Source organism: Mus caroli, chromosome 2 (genome assembly GCF_900094665.2).
Source record: "Mus caroli chromosome 2, CAROLI_EIJ_v1.1, whole genome shotgun sequence".
Classification (NCBI taxonomy): domain Eukaryota; kingdom Metazoa; phylum Chordata; class Mammalia; order Rodentia; family Muridae; genus Mus; species Mus caroli.
Genome location: NC_034571.1, coordinates 62,116,769 through 62,136,912, shown reverse-complemented (window position 1 = coordinate 62,136,912; position 20,144 = coordinate 62,116,769). Strand labels below are relative to the sequence as shown.

At 39.2% G+C, this 20,144-nt stretch overlaps 1 protein-coding gene across 3 annotated transcripts in view; it reads right to left on the bottom strand.

The window, feature by feature from the left end:
- B3galt1 (beta-1,3-galactosyltransferase 1) overlaps nt 1-18,001 on the bottom strand; it is a 550,921-nt gene extending 532,920 nt beyond the window's left edge. For all 3 annotated transcript variants that reach the window (XM_029469665.1, XM_029469661.1, XM_029469650.1), the window contains exon 1: nt 17,930-18,001. The gene's annotated coding sequence lies outside the window, so the exon portion shown is untranslated. The remainder of the gene's footprint in view (nt 1-17,929) is intronic.
- Between the last annotated feature and the right edge of the window lie 2,143 nt (nt 18,002-20,144).

The following is a 20,144-nucleotide window of genomic DNA, read 5'->3' as shown; positions in this document are numbered from 1 at the left end:
CAACCAAATGGACTCAGTAGGCTATGTATATATTTGTACTTAGACACACACACATACACACACACACACATACACACACAATCAAAGAGAAAGGCTATGATCTTGAAAATAGGAGGGCCCATGGGAGGAGTTATTAAGAAGGTCCCTGATAAGGGTTGGAGGCAGGAATGCAATGTGATTCTATTTCAATTAAACTCAAACTGGAAAATAAAATAAACAACAAAGAAAAAGTAATTCAATTTTAAAACTGTCAGAAAATTCAACCTGAACAGAACTTTTCAAATAAAGAAGCCCAAATGACCAACAAATGTATGAACAAAATTTAGACATCAGGGAAATGCTAATCAAAATTACATTGAACTGTATCTAATCTCTGAATGACAAGTGTCCAAAAAAAAAAAAAGAAACCTCTAAAAATAATAAAATAATAAATTCTGGAGCAAAAGATATTCACAGTGTTCATGATAATGCAAATATTTATTAGCCATAAAAATTTATATTTATTAGCCATAAAAATAAAAAGAACATCTAAAATGAAAGAGAAAGGCTGATCCAGCCATGCCATTCCAGGGTTAAAATCTGAAAGACTTGAAATCAGAATGCAAGAGAGGCACCTAATATTCATATTCATTGTGGCACTCTTCACAATGGCCAAGATCAGAGTCAATCTAAGTGTCACCAGAGGAAGGCATTAAAAAGTATAGCCTATACAATACATTATTGTTCACCATAAGTCAGATCAGAATCCTATCCATTTTAGGAAAAGGATAAAATTGGAGGATAAGACTGAGAAAAATAATACGAAAAAAAAACCTAGTATCATATATTCTTTCTCAGTGTGTATACAACTTTTTGTTAAAAAAGATGACCTGAGTGTAAAGAAGAGACAATCAGGGACCGCACAGTGAGTGGAAAGAGAGAAGGAAGTGAGGAGAAAAGAGCCATAAAGCTAGACATTTTAAATGCATACCGCGTACACCTGTGGATGTATCATGTTGAAACCTTATCCTACACTTACTACTTGCTACCAAAAAGCACTGCCGTGCTGTCTTGAGATCTGTCACCACCTGCCAGGGATAAACAGGAGTGCTGATATCATCTCCCATGCTCTTTCTTTCAAACTCTGTACACCCTAATGTTTACATAATCCTTTGAAACTAGGACATGGCTAGATTTTTAAAATATGGTCTGACTGTCTTTTTATTCCTAGAACAAGGATATTTTATCAGTTTATATTTTATGCCATTAACAGGGTCTCTGGCTGTGACTGCACAGTCTTACATCTAAGTGTTATTTTTAATCAGCATTTTAGTTTTATCACTATTAATTTAGTTTTCTGCTCTCACACCATGCCTTCCTAACTTGTCAGAGTCTAATGACCCTCTTCAGAAAATTCAGGGCATAAAGAACCGATTGCAGTTCATTTACATCCTCTTGTATCATTTTTTTTTTGTCTGTACATTACATCCCTCCATTCAATTTACTCCATTTCAGCATTACTTTATGAGGTCGAATTTCATTTAGACTTATTTACACATTTATCACCCTCATTGGTCTTTACTGCAGCCTGTATCTCTGGGTTAATATTCTCCTAACATAAAAGATTCTTTTAATGAAGTTTGGCTACTGACAAACTCTAGAAGATTTTTGTATTTCTTTTTGCTCAAACTGATTATATGCCATGGTTTGCTTTAAGAACATTTTCGCTGACTATGAATGTATGCTTTAGTTGTCATTTTCACTTGGTACATTGAGTACATTTCAATGAATCCTGGCTTCCATTAGCATTCTTGATACTGATAAGTCTCCCCAACATGACTGCCTAAACAAGAACAACTACAGTTTATACACCAAAGTAGAAGCAAAAATTACCACCACACAAAAGACTTATGGGCAATGAGAAGTGTTGAGAGTACAGAAATAGTCTTTCCAAGGCGAGAGCACACCAATTGGTTACCCACACAAAAGACTTATGGGCAATGAGAAGTGTTGAGAGTACAGAAATAGTCTTTCCAAGGGGAGAGCACACCAATTGGTTACCCAATACTAAATGCTCTGCCTATACAGGAACCCCAGTGAACTATCAGAGACCAATCCACCCACAAAACTTTCAACCCAAAATGTATCCTGTTTAGAAGAAATGCAGGCATGGAGGATGGAGCAGAGACTGAGGGATGGCCAACCAATAACTGGGCCAACTTGAGACCCATCCCATGGGCAAGCACCAATCCCTAACACAGTTAATGATACTCTGTTATGCTTGCATACAGGAGCATGTTTTCTTCTGAGAGGTTCCACCCAGCAGCTGACTCAAACAGATACAGACACTCAGAGCCAAATAGTGGATGGAGCTTGGGGACTCATGCAAGAATAGGAGAAAGTACTGAAGGCCCCAAAGGGAATAGGAACCCTACAGGAACAACAACAGAATCAACTAACCTGGACCTTGGGAATCTTAGAGTCTGAACCATCAACCAAAGAACATACATAGGCTGTACCTAGACCTTCCCACACATATGTAGCAGATGTGCAGCTTGGTCTTCCTGTAGCCATCCCAAAAGCTGTTGCCTGTAAGTAGGATGTATTCTTCTAGCTGGGCTGCCTTGTCTGGCCTCAGTGGGAGAAGAAGTGCCTAGCTTCACAGAGAACTGAAGTGCCAGGGTGGGGGAATACCAGCGGGGGTGGGGGGACATCTGCTTAAGAAGAAGGGGAGGAGGGGATGGGGGAAGGATTGTGGGAGTGGGTGACTGAGAGTGGGCAGTGAGTGGGATGTAAAATCAATAAGTGAAAAGTAAAGTTAAAAGTGGTCTGCTTAAAAACTTTTTAAACTCATATATGCATGCAACAACATTTAATGAAAAAGAGGCATGCATCTGAAGAAAGCAAGGAGAGGTCTATGAGAGGGGTCTGAGGATGGAAAGGGGAGGGGAAGTATAATTACAATCTCAAAAATATGTGGTAAAAACGGAAAAGTATCTACTGAATGTAATGTCTACCCCTTCCTCTTTACTTATGTGGCTAAGTGTGAACCACTTTCTCTATCTCCTATGATTTATGAATTCTTTACATTGCATTTTTTGAGTGGTTCTAGAAATTTCCAGGCATTCTCCCATCAAATCTTGCTTATGCTCTTTTCTCTGACCTGCACCGCTGATCAAATCCACAAAGCCTACCTCTGTCACCTCCTCCTGTTTTATGTTATGATCCCCATGTCATCTGTCCCCACTTTCAGCCACCAGGTCTCTCTTCTGTTGTCCAACCTGAGATTAAACTCACGATGTTTCTTAGTTTCAATGACTGCACTTTTCATTCCTAATTTCAACATGATTATTTTTCAAATACGTCTGTTGCCTTCATGTAAAATTTTCATGGTTTATTTTTTTTATTTCAATTAAAAAGAAATTGCTATTTATTTTACAGTAGTAGCATTATACCTTCTATGTGATGATTTCAATACTTTTAAGTTCCACTCTGGCTGTTTTTATTTCTCATTTTTAAAAATATTTTAAAATTACAGTGAAACTGCAGGAAAACAATATATACACTATACATAACCTTATTGACCTAATAATACTGTTAACCTTTTTCACCTACGCTTTCCACTTCTATTTATATGGTTTTCTATATAGTAGGGAAATATGGATAAAAGAATCTCTGAGAATTAATTCAACCATAAATAAGCAGACCATAATGATTCAGGGTGAAAGGAGTATCCTCTATCATTAGATCTAGACAGACAGACAGACAGATGGACAGACAGGCTCATTCTCTGAACCTTTAATCCAGACTTGCTTCAAATGATGCCAGAGACTGCCTAGTCTAACAAGGTAGCAAATTTTCTAAATTATTCTGAATTTTATCTGTTTCTATAATATGTATGGTGCAATGATTAAAACGACTAAAAGTGTATCCTCACAATAAAAGTCCTCACATGACTATAGAATATTTTCAGGTCAGCAAATAATAACCAGTGTGGGAAGAGTCCATATACAATAAAAAATGCTAATTAGTATATTTAACTTTTAAGTATTAAAATTGTCCAGTGTCTTAATTATTGATAAGCAGCGTCATTAAAACTAAAATGCACATAAATGGTAAGCACATGAAATTGTTTCAGATATCACCTCAGTGTCTGCCGTTTCCTTTCTCTATGAGGTTGAATAAAAGTGAGATTTGTCTAGACATGCTGGACACAACTCAAGTGCTTCTTGTCCAGGATTCTCAGCTCTCTTGTATTTTGCCAAGACTCTGCACTGGCTCCTAAGTGATCGCCCACTGGGCATCTAGTATTGCCCATATGCAATAGACCATGCCAACCCATTCCAGTTCACACGCCAGTCATATGAAGAGTTCAAACCTTTCTGCACACAGCGGCTAACTTTACCCCCGTTCCCATCTCCTACTACCGCTCATTTACTTGCCCTAGTGGCACGGGTGCTGATTAAGGTGCTTGTAGCACATCAGGCTGATTTCTTCTCAAACTCTTCAAGTTTCTCCCCCAGTAACATGACCTGACCCTCATTTAACCCAAGTCTCTGATCAAATTCCACATCTTTTGATTTCTATTCTGAGCTATCCTATTTAAAGGCTCTTCCCACAGTCTGTAACACTTTTACCCATCCGCTATCTTCCTTTTATACATAGGATGCACACTTCCTAAAGTATGGCCGTGTATAATCTGTGTTCTTTCTCCCTCCTTCCCTTCCTTCCTCCCTCCCTTTCTCCTTCCATCCCTCTGTCCCCCCCATCACCTCTTTGAGATGTGGTTTCCAGGAGGGTAGAGGCTTTGCCTTTCTCATTGCTATATTCCAAATCTGTACTTAGTATACAGAAGGCACTAAACAAAGCATACCTATCTACAGAATTTCTATTAACGCAATGTACCGTTTGACTCTTTTAAGATAGGCAAAAATAAACAGGCATTTCAGATACTCAAGTTGTATGATCCTCTTTTAAGAAGTCATTTACTTTGCATGTCACAATTTAAACTGCATTGTGAAATAGCAAAACAGTACTGTGTGTGACAGAAATCACGTGATAGAAAATATAAATTGTGCAGAGGGAAATGTCTTGCAGCATCTGAGGACTACGGGGTTGCCTCCAAACTCACTGGGTTTCTCTGAGTCTATTGGCTTTCTAGTTTCTATATATGCCATGGTGCAGTTGTATTTGGACTTGATATTTTGCTTCCTTTACTAAGTTTGGCTAAAAGTAGGGAAAAATGAAAAGTCTATCCAGAAGCATCTGAGAGAGAGAGAAGTAGGCTTTTGTTTAGGGCTCTGGTGTTGAATTTTCATGGCTCTGTCCTAAACATGTTATAGAATTTATCTCTTCTTCTTCATTTCAATATCCACAGAGATGAAAATAATAAATGCCATTTACTTCCTTATGTTTTGCTAAGTATTAAATAATATAATGGTTGTAAACTGATTAGCAATTCTGTATCTAAAACATAATATGATCCCAAAATTACCAGCTTTTATTGTTCTCAATAAAAAGCTTAATGAGACAAGAATAATTTACCCATTTACTAAAGTGATATTTTACTTCGTTTTCAAATTTTGTTCTGTTTTTCCTACTTATAATAATGAACACTAAAATGTAAATGAAAATGTTTCCTTAGTTAGGAAGTTCTTTAAAAGGCAACTATTTCACGTACCAAACGGTTGCTGGGCAAACTGGAATCGTTGAGTGAAATGTGTGAGTTTAAATACGGGAAAAAAAAAAGAGAAGACAGGTCCATCAATCGCATCCTACAAGCTGTTGTAGTATAGGGAGAAAGATGTTTTAGCTCTCCACAAGTGTGCTCTTGATGCAGCCTTGGAAAACGATGGAATGAAGTGGTACCCCAGCTCACCCAGTTCCCTATCATATCTTCACCAAGAGTTCACTATCTCTCCTCATCACCGTGCCTGTCTTAGTAAAATAACATCTTTAAGATGGAAAAAAATAAGAATTAGCTTATTTTTAAAAGGGGGCTATCATGAATGCCCTCTGAAAGACCAAACAAGAAGCTAAAAGAGTCAGATGCAGATATTTACACCCAACTAAGGACAGAGGCTGCTGACACTGATTGAATTAGGGAGTTAGGGAAATGCTGGAAGAATTAGGGAATTAGGGAAATGCTGGAAGAAGCTGTGGAGGAGGGTGACCCTGTAGGAGGACCAGCAGTCTCAACTAACCTGGACCCCCAAGATCTCTCAGACACTGGACCACCAACCAGGCAGCATACACCAGCTAATATGAGGCCCCCAACACATATACAGCAGAGGACTGCCAGGTCTGGATTCAGTCAGAGAAGATACACCTAACCCTCAAGAGACTGGAAGCCCCAAGAAGGTGAGGAGGTCTGATGGGGTAAGGGTTGCAGAGGGGCAGGGGACACGGGGAGAAGGAGGTATGGGATGGGGAAGAGTCAGAGGGTGTACCAGGAGGAGGATAAAATCTGGAGTGTAAAATAAAGATAAAATAAAATAAAATAAAATAAAATAAAATAAGATCAAATAAAAATGAAGCTTATTTGACAAGCGATATAGGTACCTACAACTGTAAAACATAGTGCTTCAGAAACAACACTGGAACCCTTGTGCTTGTTGCAGCCTCTTGGAGGGGAACTGAGAACTTATTTCTTTGAAGAGGATATGCTAATCAGCCAGGAAAATAACAAGATAGACAGCGATATGAAACAAGACTCCACAAAGAGCCATCATCACTGCGTTTTCTTCACACATTTAGTGCTGAAGATACACACTTCATATGTTTCCTTCCTGTTTTTCACCACGGTAATACATTAACTCATGTAAAAATGGGTGTTTTATTATTACATTTTAATTACTTTTCTGTTTTAAATGATATCTCGCTGCCATAGGCCATATCACCTAATATATACAATATTTCTATCATCCTTTTAAATTTCCCTGTCTAATTAGCGAAGTATATACAATAAAGCATTAAGAATTAGTTTAAGTGAGTGAACTCTTTTGGAAATGTGTAGATAATTGTTCATATTCTAATTTTCTTTAAATACTGATTTTAAAAATATATCTTTTTTTAAAGGTCAAAAATAGAACATTACACCTAGTGAGGAAGTTTTTTTTTTTTTTTTTTAATCCTCATTAAGGATAGTTTAGAGTGTATGTGGAAGGGAGGAGGTCGCAAGGTTAATTTGGAAAGTGGGCAGGCAGCCAGGTCAGGCCCATTGAAAGTATTTGAACTTGCTCTCCTACAAGAGGAATAGCATACAAAGCAGGAGGCTGAAAGGGACAGTGGGGGTTAGCCTTGTGCTGGCTTGTCTTCTGGGGGCAGGCTGCCTTGCATTACAAACACAGGAATGCCTCTCTTTTTACCAGAAGAGGGAATTAAAAACATCCTGACCATGGAGGGTCAAGGTCACTACAACTGCCCAAAGCAATGACCAACAATCAGCATAAGAATATTACAGAACAATATATATTTCTAGTTTTTAATTTAAAAAAGCCAAATTATAAATTCAAAAGTCAATAGCACATTCTTAAATCAGAGATAAAGAGGTAGAGAGAAAAAGAGAGAGAATTGTATACATTTTACAACACATTGACAACTCACTTTCCCATTTGTGTTTGACCAGCTTTTGCAGTATTTGCATACAATCTTGTAATGCATTTCTTCCTCAAGAAAAGCACACTACATGCATTTCATCCTAGCACAATCCTCATGTCTGCTTGTCATGGTTGTGTGCCTGCTTCAGATGTCCACACAAAAGCTCACTGTTGGCCACTGATTACCTACTTCTTCTCGTTATACAGGACAAATCTACTAATGTCACCAAATATATGACCATTTTCATACTTTGAACTATTTCCTTAGGACAGAATCCCAGAATGAATATTAATAGATTAGGTAGTATGAATATTTTATGGGTTTTCTCCCATATAATGCCAAATTGCTTTCCAAAAGGGCTGTGCCAGTTTTAATTGCAGTGAACGGTCAGAAAGCACCAGCACCACTTATCCCTGCCAACTTGGGACATGATTATTTTTAATATCGTCATTTAGCAGGTGAAGAGTCATCACATTGTTCATATAATTTATTTAGTCTAGTTAATTACATGATGAGAAAGGAGAACATCCAAAATTTAGGAAAATTTGACAAAAAAACCTCAATATCCTATGGCTGTCCTGTGGTCAAGAGGACTTCGCAGACTCAGGGGAATCACCAAGTGAGATCAGTCAACAGTATTTGCATGCACAAAGAGCATGATGATAGAGAAGTGGAAGTGTGGGCTAAGAGATATACAGCAGAAAGGCCAGGTTTGTGATCCAGTACAGTCAGCGGCATTAACTACACACTCAACTGAAATAGAAGGCACCTAATGGAGTATGAAGATGAATACATGCACCCACGTTCCCAAGTCACCACGAAACCGCATTTCAAACCACCAATTCATTTTGTACCTCCTATCCCCTCTCGTGTAAGACTAGGCCTTGGATATTCTGGTTAGAGGGACCAAATATAATATAATCCAACCATAATCACCATAAAGGTACTTTCTCATAATAAAAATGCTGCAGTACTTTCAGCAACATCACAGAACTTAAAGGAGGCTCAGTATGTGCAAACTTCATCAGTTCTCCCAAATGCTGGCCTTAAAAAAAAGTGAGAAAGAAAAGAAGCAAGTCATGTATGAAATGTGATATCAATACAGAAAAACAGAGAAAAAGTTTGAAAAATTAGGTCTTGTATAAGCATTGGCTATTTCTGAAGAAGCACCATGCTTAATTTACAAGTCAATGTTTGACTTGGGTTGTAGATGCTAAGGTGGTTGGGGCAAGTATTGTTTCCTTGTCATTTTAAAGGGTGGAAAGGATAAGACCTTAGTTAGAAAGCCAGAAGTGAAAGCCTCCTTATCAGTAACAGTAAGCCTCATTCACTCTTCTGAGAACACGAAGGCTTAAGAAAGGCGAATTGCTCTATGCTCACGTCAGGATGACTCTCATCTTTCCTATTTCAGCCATGGAACCTTCGAGGTAAGTACTTTACTGCTGACATATATCCCCAGCTGTGATTTGCTTTTGTAATGATTTCTAATTTATTATCAATAGGAATGAAACAGTCAATTATAATGTAGTGCCAATTCCTACGAAAGGCCTTTCCTTTTTAATTTAATTTCATTTTTTTACTTATTCACTTTATATCCCACTCACTGCCCTCCTCCCGGTTACCTCCTCCCACAATCCTTCCCTTTCTCCACTGAGTGGGTGGGGCCCCCATTTCCTATACTTAAAACTACAATATCCACAATTACACTCTTCAAAATAATAAATGCTAGCATTTTATCTAAGCTTGCATATATACATATATAATGTAAGATACTCCTTCATAATATATTTTGCATATTTTTATTTCACAAGTGAAACCTAATGTAATTGCTAATCTTTCAAAATAATGCAAAGAATACCAGTTAAAACTAAAACGTATGACACACACTTTGCTTATCTCCCCTTGATTGGATAAGCGAATTATTTCTGTGTCCACATTTCTCAAAGGGTACTTGAATGAAACTGTGTTCAGCTACAGTTAATTCAAATGTAGTGCATATTAATGACACTCTGTTACTGCAACAAAGTGAGTTTTTAAGGCTCTTCATATACACAGTGACTGTTTGGAGTTTTGATTTGTCCAGCACGTACTTTCCATCCTGGTTACTAACAATTTTTTGATTTTTCCTTAAAATATGGTTATCAGGGGCTAAAACTCAAGAAGCCGCCTGACCAAGACATCCGACATCAGTATGTACCCTGACCTGGTCCAGGTTCATTCCCCAGTCTAAGAAAGTTGGTTAGAAGCAAAGGAAGACTGATAGGAACTGATGCTGATTCCTAGCATTGGTGACAGGACCCGGAAAAGACCTAATCAGTTTCTCCTAAGATCTCTGTAACCATTCAGTTCCTCTCTGTTGCTTTTGATTCTCTGAGCTACACATTTTATCCCCTTTCGTGCCTCCTATTCCCGGAGGTAGTCGTGAGTGATTTCTGATAAAATCTAAGGAAATGTATAAACATCAGTGCACAAACTGCCTTATCAGAAGTTCAGGAGTCTCTGCGCTCTGCCTCTTCCTTGCCATTTTTGATCACCCTTTATAAATGAAACAACGTTCGTTTAAGAACTTAGGCATTTTGGTGAGCTTTATAAATGTCTCATCAGAAACTTACCTATGATTTTATCAATAGGACATACATGCTTATTGGGGATTTTGTTCGTAATTATGAAAGTGTTTACTGCACACTCTTGCTATTGTGGTATTTTAAAGTCTTTGATGATAATGCTGCTCACTGTGCTTTAATTACATCCAATGTTCCCAAAGTAAATAGTGACCATGAATCTCACACAGTCTTTAAATACCTTTCAGTTCACTGGAGGAGGATAAACAGGAACTCAGGATTATTCCATTGAAAAGCCCTCCATTCGCAGAAAACACAAACAAGCCCTATAAGGCTGGATGTTACGTCATCATTAGTAATTTGTGCATATTAATATGTCCTATTTAATTTATGTATAATTATACTTAAGACATTTATGCAGATGAAATGTTAACTTGTATAAGGTCGAAACTTTATATTTTCTCCATGTGTTTGAGGATAATAGGTGTCTAGTGTCACTTAGTTTCAGAACATTTTATGCTAACTATTCACTGTGTGTGCTCTCTAATTTAGAATGCAGTATGGTCATGTATCATCTCAAGTAATCACCCCATTTCCTGTACTTGGATATTAATCACATTTTTAGTTTGACACAGATTTGTAATTATTTATAATTATAAAATGGTGTGTTTTGCTCTCAAGTTTTTGTCTGTGGTCTTTATTCTTTCCTCCATGTTTGTTTGTCTGTCTGTTCATGTCTGGGAATGGGTGGAGAAATTATTATAATCTGTGATATTATTAATGATCTGACAGGTTAACTCCTCAGTGTGATTTGTGTTTGAGCCCACTTGCAAATAAAATCCACTTGGTATTTTTGATATGATAAATGAACATTTAATACTTATATTTGACCCATATAGATACTCAAATATTGAACCATTCAAGTAATTATTGTTCCAACATTATTGATAATAATATTGGTGTCCTTGGGATTTAAGCAACTAACATGCCAAGCAGCAAGTGCTCTACCACTTAGCTACATCTTCAGTCTTTGACAAATCTCAGAATCTCTGTAAATTTCCCGATGCACTCTTCGTAATTAATGGAATAATGTCTCTATATAATTCCACTTGAGCATACATGCACATAGGCAACTACATGTTTACTTACATTTACTGTAAATATCCTTTAGTCAAGTTTTCAGTTTTAATGTCCTCTGATATTGGCTTCATATGATATACCAAGAAGAAAATTTCACATTGTCGAATAACTGAAACATTTAACATATAAGAGCTGAAGTATACATCTGCATATGTATGTATGTATGTATATATGTACTTATGTATACAAGAGAAGAGGGGTGGCGAGGGTGGGTCAGAGGAGAGGAGAAGCGGAGGAAGAAGTGCATCAGGGTATAAAGTGGCATCCCATAAGACAGAAAGAACTATTTTTAGCTCAACAAGTAATTTCAGGATTGGCCTATTTCGTACTTTAGTCAGCAAGCTTCAAAACTAAAAGGTTATCATTAGGAAATTAGGCCAAAATAGTTACTAAAATAGTTTTAAAGATGCAGTCCATTGTTTGTTAGCTGCTGTCTCCTTTGTCATTAGATAGCTGTATTCATCCAGAGAAATGAACATTTAATACTTATATTTGACCCACATAGATACTCAAATATTGAACCATTCAAGTAATTATTGTTCCTTCCATTTTCTAGACATGAGCTATGTGGTAATGGTCCACAATGCATTTTTACTTGCTGACTGCTAATGAAAGGGCAGCCTACGTGCCGTTTATGCACAGTATTCACAAACTTGTGTGTGTGTGTGTGTGTGTGTGTGTGTGTGTGTGTGTGTGTGTGTGTGTATCATGTTCTTTTCTGTCTAATTCTACTGAAACTTACACATGACTGCATAGTAAGAAACTCTGCCTCTGGCATTTGTCCTTACTGAGTCTAGGGCAGAGGGAAAGTTGCCTGAAAGCCTAGCTTCATGAGGAACTGAGTCAACCTTTGTGTCATTTGTACATGCCAGGGAAACACCGGCCGTCAAAGGATAAGCCAATGAGGATTCATTACCAAGTACAGTATATATAACTTAAAAACCATCTCTTTAGCTAGAAATTAGTCTTTTACGACAGTTCTTTTACTCTTCATTTCTCTGCGCAGGGTGTTTTATGATGGAAAGGCAGACAGTAATTCTGTAAAATCCCTTCATCACTCGTTCATGTGATCTTCCCCCCCTATTTGTGTTTTGTGCTATGTGTGATGAATTTCTGTTAATGTTCTCATTTTATAAAATTAACAGGTTAGTAGCTTTCAAACTTTTATCTGCCATAATGTCCTTACTCTAAAACATTTAAGAACAAAACCAATAAATGCTTGCCAACAATTTGGAGATTTCTCAGGTTCCCGGAAATTCATCTACCAATCACTGAATTTCAGAGACTTCAGAAAGGAAACAATTTTGGTTTAGACATTATAGCATGTAAAGCAGATACTATGAATCTATACATTAGAGTTCATATATATCTATATTCTATAGATACAAGAACTGCTATAGATACAAATATTTCATTACAAACTATGTAAAACCCAATAAATCTTACATGACATCTCTTAATGCATCACAATTTATCTCGTGGTTCTTGTTTCTACCATAGTATTAACCAATGTAATTTTTTAATTAAAATATATTAAGATACTACATGTATAAATGAGTAGATGCTGTCATTTCTCTTTTCCTGACTATTTTACAAAATATTAACCTTCAAAGTAAATGTATCGGCTGATAAACTGTTTCAAACACTGGTTCCCCTAAACCTAGCTCCACTTTCACTGACTTTAAGTAAAACTCATCCTTCTTCACAGAGGAGACTCACAGATCCTGAGATTAAGGATCTGTATCTTTCCCATTTTAAAACATTTAATGACTGTTTAGCTCCTATCAAACAGTTTTGCCACACTCTTGGGTGTGCTGTATATAAACTCGTACTAACTTTCTTTTGTTTTAAAAACACTGGTTTTCTAAAGTTTCTATTGAGGAAAGAAAGGAGGAGTGATGGCATTAGAAGGGGGTATGCTAACGCTGTGGTGGTTACATATTCTTGGCTCTAGAGAGTGAACTACTAATACGGTAATATCAGAAGGCTTTCCATATCTCGTGAACCTAGGCTAGCTAGATCACTACAGCTCAGAATGTTTTCCTGGATGATGAAGACATTGAGAAATAACTGTTAGCACTATACATCTTATACCAATTTCCCATTCTGCTAGGGCTGCAGAGCAAGCCAGCAGTCTCTTTTTCTGCAGCACAGCTTCTAGAGAACATAAGCTTCCCTGTGCTCTAATATGAATATATTATTTACCAACTAGTTTTTTCTCAAATTAAGTGGGGTCCACTGTTCATGTGGGGCAAGTGATAATGATTCTTTTAGATATAAGCTAAACATTCAAAAATAATAGGATAGAAGGAAGCATAGAAAGTAAAATTGGAATTATAATTACATAAACACACACACAGTTATGCCAAATTTTATTTGTAGTTGAACTGGCTGGATAACCAATCTAATTTTTAACTAACTAAAGACAAACTTTCCTAGAAGGTTTCCAGTTGTTTTTGGCATCTATTAATAGAAAATCAAACCGTAAGTCTTTTACTGATGATAATTTTAATGGCAACATTGACACCCACACCCCCAATACAGGGCTTGTGATTGGTGTTTACAAAGGCCATGAATTTGTCATGATCAACAAAGAAGAAGAATTTCTTCATTAAAATTATGCCTTTGAATCCATTACCAAATCACTCAATCCCCTTGGAAGACATTTTATATGTAAGTTGAATTTCAATAGTTAAATACCCTTTAAAGGCTATTGGTCTAAATTAATTATACTAACAGTCAAATGTTTCACATGTTAATTCCTCTGAAACATAATCTGGGTTGATTGACGAGATTTTTTGTTTGTTTGTTTGTTTTTTGTTTTTTGTTTTTCGAGACAGTGTTTCTCTGTATAGTCCTGGCTGTCCTGGAACTCACTTTGTAGACCAGGCTGGCCTTGAACTCAGAAATTTGCCTGCCTCTCCCTCCCAAGTGCTGGGATTAAAGGCATGCACCACCACAACCAGCTGATTCACGATTTTTTTCTTGAGCTAAGAATTCACAATCCTCCTGCCTCAGCTTCTTGAAGGAAGGCTAAGGTTACAAGTATGTGCCACCATGCCTGAATGAATTCAACATTTTAAGGGATAAATTGCTTTTCCTTCCATTAATTGATTGTCTTGGTGGTCCCATTCTCACTCATGGTCAGTGCATGCTCTTGCGGGCTTCATACAGAGCTTCAAGACTAGGAAGCCTGGGGTTAGGTTTATGACTAATTGACAGCTCAACACTACTTCAAGTCCTTGGTAAGGATGCATGAATCAGTGTGTGTTGGTTTAAGAGGTAAGTAAATGGAAAAAGACTGAGTAAGGGTGTAGAAAATACATGTTGGTAGAAGATCAATATACTAGTTTTCCTTGTTATTTTTCATCATGATCTATTTATCTGAAATAGCACAGAATGGCAGTGGTCTCAGTCTTTATTCCATGATAAAGTGCTAACACCTGCAACAACATTCACCCACACAATAGGAACAAAGTACAATTTACTAAAATGTACTTGACTAAGCCAGCATCATAATCAATAACAGGTTACTATAAGGGTTGACAATATTGCCAAATGAATAATATTTATCCTACAAAATGGACTTGTAAATATGTTTCAAATTCATCGCAGTCATATTTCTCCTAGCATATGTGTGTGTGTGTGTGTGTGTGTGTGTGTGTGTAGCACACACAAGCATGCAGGAATGAAAAGAGATAAGGATAGTCAACAATGATAGGATAAAAATAACTTTCTGATTTACTACTGGTTGCGATATGCAACTCTGCTAAAATTCTTAGTTTTAGAAAAAGATTGACTTCATTCCCCCAAAAAAAGAATTTTCTGCAAGATAATTCCATTGGTCACATTTTATGAATACATTCTTATTTTGATTATTTAACATACATGTTCTGTTTCACAAGTTAATGGGGACCTATTGCACTGTTTGTCATACAAACCATGACCTTTTTAGAAGAATTAATCAGTAAACGCTAAAATTAAAATTTGATAGATGTCCAAGAGAGAATTTGGTGGCTTGGAGATTTGACAACTTGACCTTTAGTGGAGTTAGTAAAATTTGTCTAGAATATAAGGCGGTCTAAGCTCATGGGCTTCCTTGAAGCAAAGCATGTCATAATTGAAGTAAATTTGAAGACTTGGAAGAACATTAATTGCTTATAGAAACTAGCAGCTATTCCACACATTGCTACCAACAAAAGGTGCTGTCTCCTCCTCCCTACCCTTATGGCCAGTGTCACTGTGCCTGCACATAAGCATGCTTCTACTTCTGTCCTAATTTATGGACATGCACATCACTCTCTGAGCTTTAATATATTTACTCTCATTGTTCTTAAAATTTATTTCTCCAAAAGGAATTATTTTTCAAAGCAGAAACCCCCCTTTAAAAGGCCACCATAAAATAAGTACATTATTCTATTCTAAGACATGCAACTTACCCTTATACAATAATACAATCTACTTAGAAGTTACTTGATAACAACATGAAAAGCGCTTTATTAGCCAAATGCTAAAATTCTTCCAAGAAGTTCCATCTTTAATATTGGATGCTATTATTTAATTCATTTGGATTTAAGTTTCTTTGGAATTTTTTATCAATAATGTGTACCACATTTTAAACTTAGTACCTTCATACTAAGCCATCATGGACAAAGACATATTTTTGTCAGCTCACAGATTTGAGTAAAAAAAAAAAAAAATCCCACAAACTAAAAACAACCATTTAGTATGTTAATAACATCCATAAAGTCCTGAATGTTGCAATAATTTAAAAGTTGCTGTAATTAAAAAAAAAATCATCTGGAGGCAGGTATATCTTGACTACAAATCTAACAACATACACCTTAAATATATCAGAAAAAGAGGCTTTAGAGCCAGAAATCATGACTGTTAAAAACAAATATTCAGTAGCAATTTCTAATAAAGCTTCAGAAAGAAAATCAACACCACTACCTCTTTATTGGAAGTTGCTCATCTCTTTTTAGATTAACATGGCTAGGCTTTGCAAACTACAAAGATGGGGATTTTGAACAGATCCCTCCTTGCTGCCCACACTATTCTTCTGGGGTGCCATACTTTCGTTTTCACTGTTCAAGCAAACTAGAAAGGAGCCCAAGCAAAGCTGTTTCTCAGTCTGGCATTTTGTTGTTGTTGTTGTTGTGTTCTATGAAATTTGTCCAGTGGTCGGACAACAGAATCCCCATTAGATTCCCCAACAGATAACCCAGCTTCAAACAGGGAAAGTGGTGTAGGCAGTTCAAGATCCCAGATCCCTGTGTTGAGCCAGTTTTTGGTTTTCCCAACCCTGCCAGCCAGGGGAGCTGCCCTCCCCACCTCTACAGCTTCCTGCAATCCCATCTCTGGTTACAGTCTTTCCCGGGCTGAGCCAGAGAAGGGAAAGTGCCTTGGTGCTGAAATATCTCACGAAGTTTCGAAAGAAGAGATCTTTATGGAGACAATAGATCCCAGAGAAAAGTCTCTAACATTAAGTTTGTGCGTCCTAAACAGGGATGGGGGAATCACTGTCCTGAGCAGGGAGCTCTGGGCTCAGCCTGAGAGCACTACTCAGAAATAGCAGAGCATAATTGGTCTTCTGCGGAAAGGCTGCAGTGTAAGTGGAACTTGAAATGGCTTTACAAAACGGAACATGTAAGAAAAACAAAAAGAACAAAAACAAAAATCAGCATATGTCCTGGAAGAAGCTGGATATAAAAACCTGGTTCCCTTTGAATTAACGCGTTCCAAGTCTGGTAGCCCAGATCCCAGCAGGCTTGAAGTTTCTGACTGCGCAGCCGCTCTCCCAGTATCTGTCCCAGGACACACCAGTCCCAAACAGGATGACACACCTGTCAGGGCTGCGAGGGAGGAAGTGCCTGCTCCAGGACATTCCTCCAATGTCCACACTAGCACCACTCCACCTCTGCCCAATTGTCCAGTTGCGACCACCTTAGCTCAAAGGCGTAGTCCTCTGGAGTGGAATTCACTTCATCCCAAATCTGCGCTCCTGAAAAGTGAACTGAGCCTCCCACGCGGGGTTTCTGCCACCTATAAGTGGCCAGTCCCCAAGCCTAGCTTCTGGCCCTCGCCCCTTATCAACTTCTCTTTGCTTCAGCAAGGCGGATCAACCATTACTTTCTGCTCCAAAGTCCCTGGTGAGACTTTGGGGAGCCTCGGTGAATGTGCTTCTCCCCCAGCGCGCTAGACCCAAGGGCTCCTTTTTCATTAAGGCAATAAAGTTCAATTTGCCCGGCTCCTTCTGTGCCAGAGGAGACTTTTCAATGCACCGAGTTCTCCGTCCCAGCGCGCTCAAAACATCCTGTTCATTCGATTCCAGCCCGGATCCATGAAGGACATCAGTCTACATAAAGGGGACCTACTCCTCTCCTTTCAAAGTGCCCCAAACCTCGTGCGTGTGCGCGCGCACACACATACCCACACTCTCTCACACACAATGCCATCCACGCGCTGTCAAAGTCTGTCACTGCCTAAGCCAGAAGGCAGGAGCTGAAGCCGCACCGGCGCGAGCATCAGCCTGGCCAGGCAGCAGAACTCGCTGTCTAGGTCCCAAACATCCTTGTCCGGATGCTCCGGCCACTAGGAGCTTGTAAGCACCCCAAGATTACAAAGCGGTCTGGAGAGCCGCACCTTACCCGCGGGACGCGCCGTCTCTGGCCGTTCTGCTGGCCCGCGGGCAACGGGGACGCTGCAGCCGGGGTCCCGAAGATGCTTATTCTCCGTTGCCGCTGCCCGGATCCCTGGCGCCAGCATCACTTCTCCCCCGCCTCCGCCTCCTCGTGCTCAGCTCGCGCGCCCGCCCCTCCCGGCGGCCTCCTGCAAGCCCCGCGGTGCTGGCAGCGCGCGGTGGACGGCGGCGGAGGCGGCGGCGGCGCCCGCGCGGGCTCGCTCAGCTGCACCAGCCGAGCAGCCGCGGCGGCAGCCGGAGCACCGGAGCCGGGTTGCGCTTCCCCGGCGACGGTTCTGGCCTCGGCGACTGACAACGCCCGGCAGCCAATCGCCGCCTCGCCCCGCGCGGCGGGGGGAGACCAATCAGAGCGGAAGGCCCAAGGTTTGCCTCCGCCTTTGCTCAGCAGGCTTGTTTCCGGGAGAGGATGCTGCTGGGGTGTGGGATGGAGGGGGAGGCAGGGCTGGGGCGACGGGTGGGGGACTTGGGCCCCGAAGCCCAAGCCCAAGACACAGGGAAGAAGCCCGGCCCACAAATCTGGGCCCCGGGCGCTTTCTGTCTACCCGGGAAGAGCATCTTGGCATGACCCGACACTCCCGGGTAACTGTCCCCAGAGCCTTGGCACGGAGGTTCAGTGTCCTGGCATCACTATGCAGAGGTCTTGGGACCCGAGTAGAAGCGGCGCTACTGGAGAGCTAATCCCTGGAGGTGGTCGCCGCCTTGAAGGAAGCAAGCAAAGTCACCAGACAGCGCCCCCGTCCTTCTAGGTTTGGCAGCTGAAAAGTGGTACCTCCACTAGTGATCAGCCTGGAGATGTCCAAGCTAGGAAGGAGATACATTGAGGAACGTTTTCAAAGTTCCTTGTAGAGTGGACCTTTCTTGTTTGCTCTCCATATAAACGTCAACCCGGCAGAACAACCACTACGGGAAAATAACCAAACAAAACCAAAGGAAACCAGACAGTGACTGTGTAAGCAGGCTAGTTAATTACCTAGCCCTTGCACGTTGGTTTTATTTACTCATATGGAGAGCATCAAGCCTAACTGATCCAAGAGGTTTTGCTTTAAGAGTTCGTGTGCAAATGTGACTGAACATTAAGTGACAATGTTTGATAGGAAACGGAAACAGAAACCTTTCTTGCCTGTCCTAATCTTTCCCTCAAACACTAATAATCCTTCCTTGTAGAGTATTTTAATTTTCCAGTGCAGTTACGCAAAAATCGCCATCAAAACAGCCCAGAGGACTACTTAAAAGCTTCCGCACTTAATTTCTAGAAACAAGGAAAACAAAATTAAAAATGTTTACACAAAGGCTTGTAGAAGAAAGGGACAGTCTCCAAATGACCCTTGTTCTCCAATGGAGACAGTAAAAGTCACCTCACAATGCTTTTTTGTGAGTGTTTTTTTTTTTTAAATCATAGCTACATCATTTTCTGATAAAAATGACTTTGTTACTCAGTATGGTCCTTTCTTTTTATTTCTATGCTGTTATTCATGTTGCTAGTTATTAAGGGGCTCGATTGTTTTTGCAATCAACACCACTCATTTCTTCATTTACGTTTTTAGAAAGGAAGAGAGGGAGGGAAGGGAGAAGAATAAGAGAGAAGAAAGGGGGGAGAGAGAGAGAGAGGGAGAGAGAGAGAGAGAGAGAGAGAGAGAGAGAGAGAGAGAGAGAGAACTATTATTTGATTTCCAGAACAAACCATGCACAAACTTCTTGGACTCTATAAGAGGATGCTCACTATGCAACAGACTTGCCTACTATCACCACATTTTCAGTATAGAGAATATTCAGACCTTTGCTGTTTTCTATGCCTTCCTCTCCTTCAGCCAGTTGACCCATCTTGCTAAGCCATCCCTTTCCAAACTGGCTGTGCTTAGAGTAATCCCATTTCTTTACAGTTAAAAGCTGAGATGTAGACCCTATTCCTTTGGTTTCTTTTTAATATGACGGTCTTGACATGGCTCATCATTTTTTTAAATATTTTATATTTATATTTATATATATACACATATATATACATTTATACACACATACACATATATATCCATATATATCCATATCCATATATATATATGGATATATATATATAGAGAGAGAGAGAAGTACATATATGTGTTCTTATTGCATAAAGAAAAAAACAGTATCTTCACAGACTATCCAAGGAACAAACCATGTAAGAA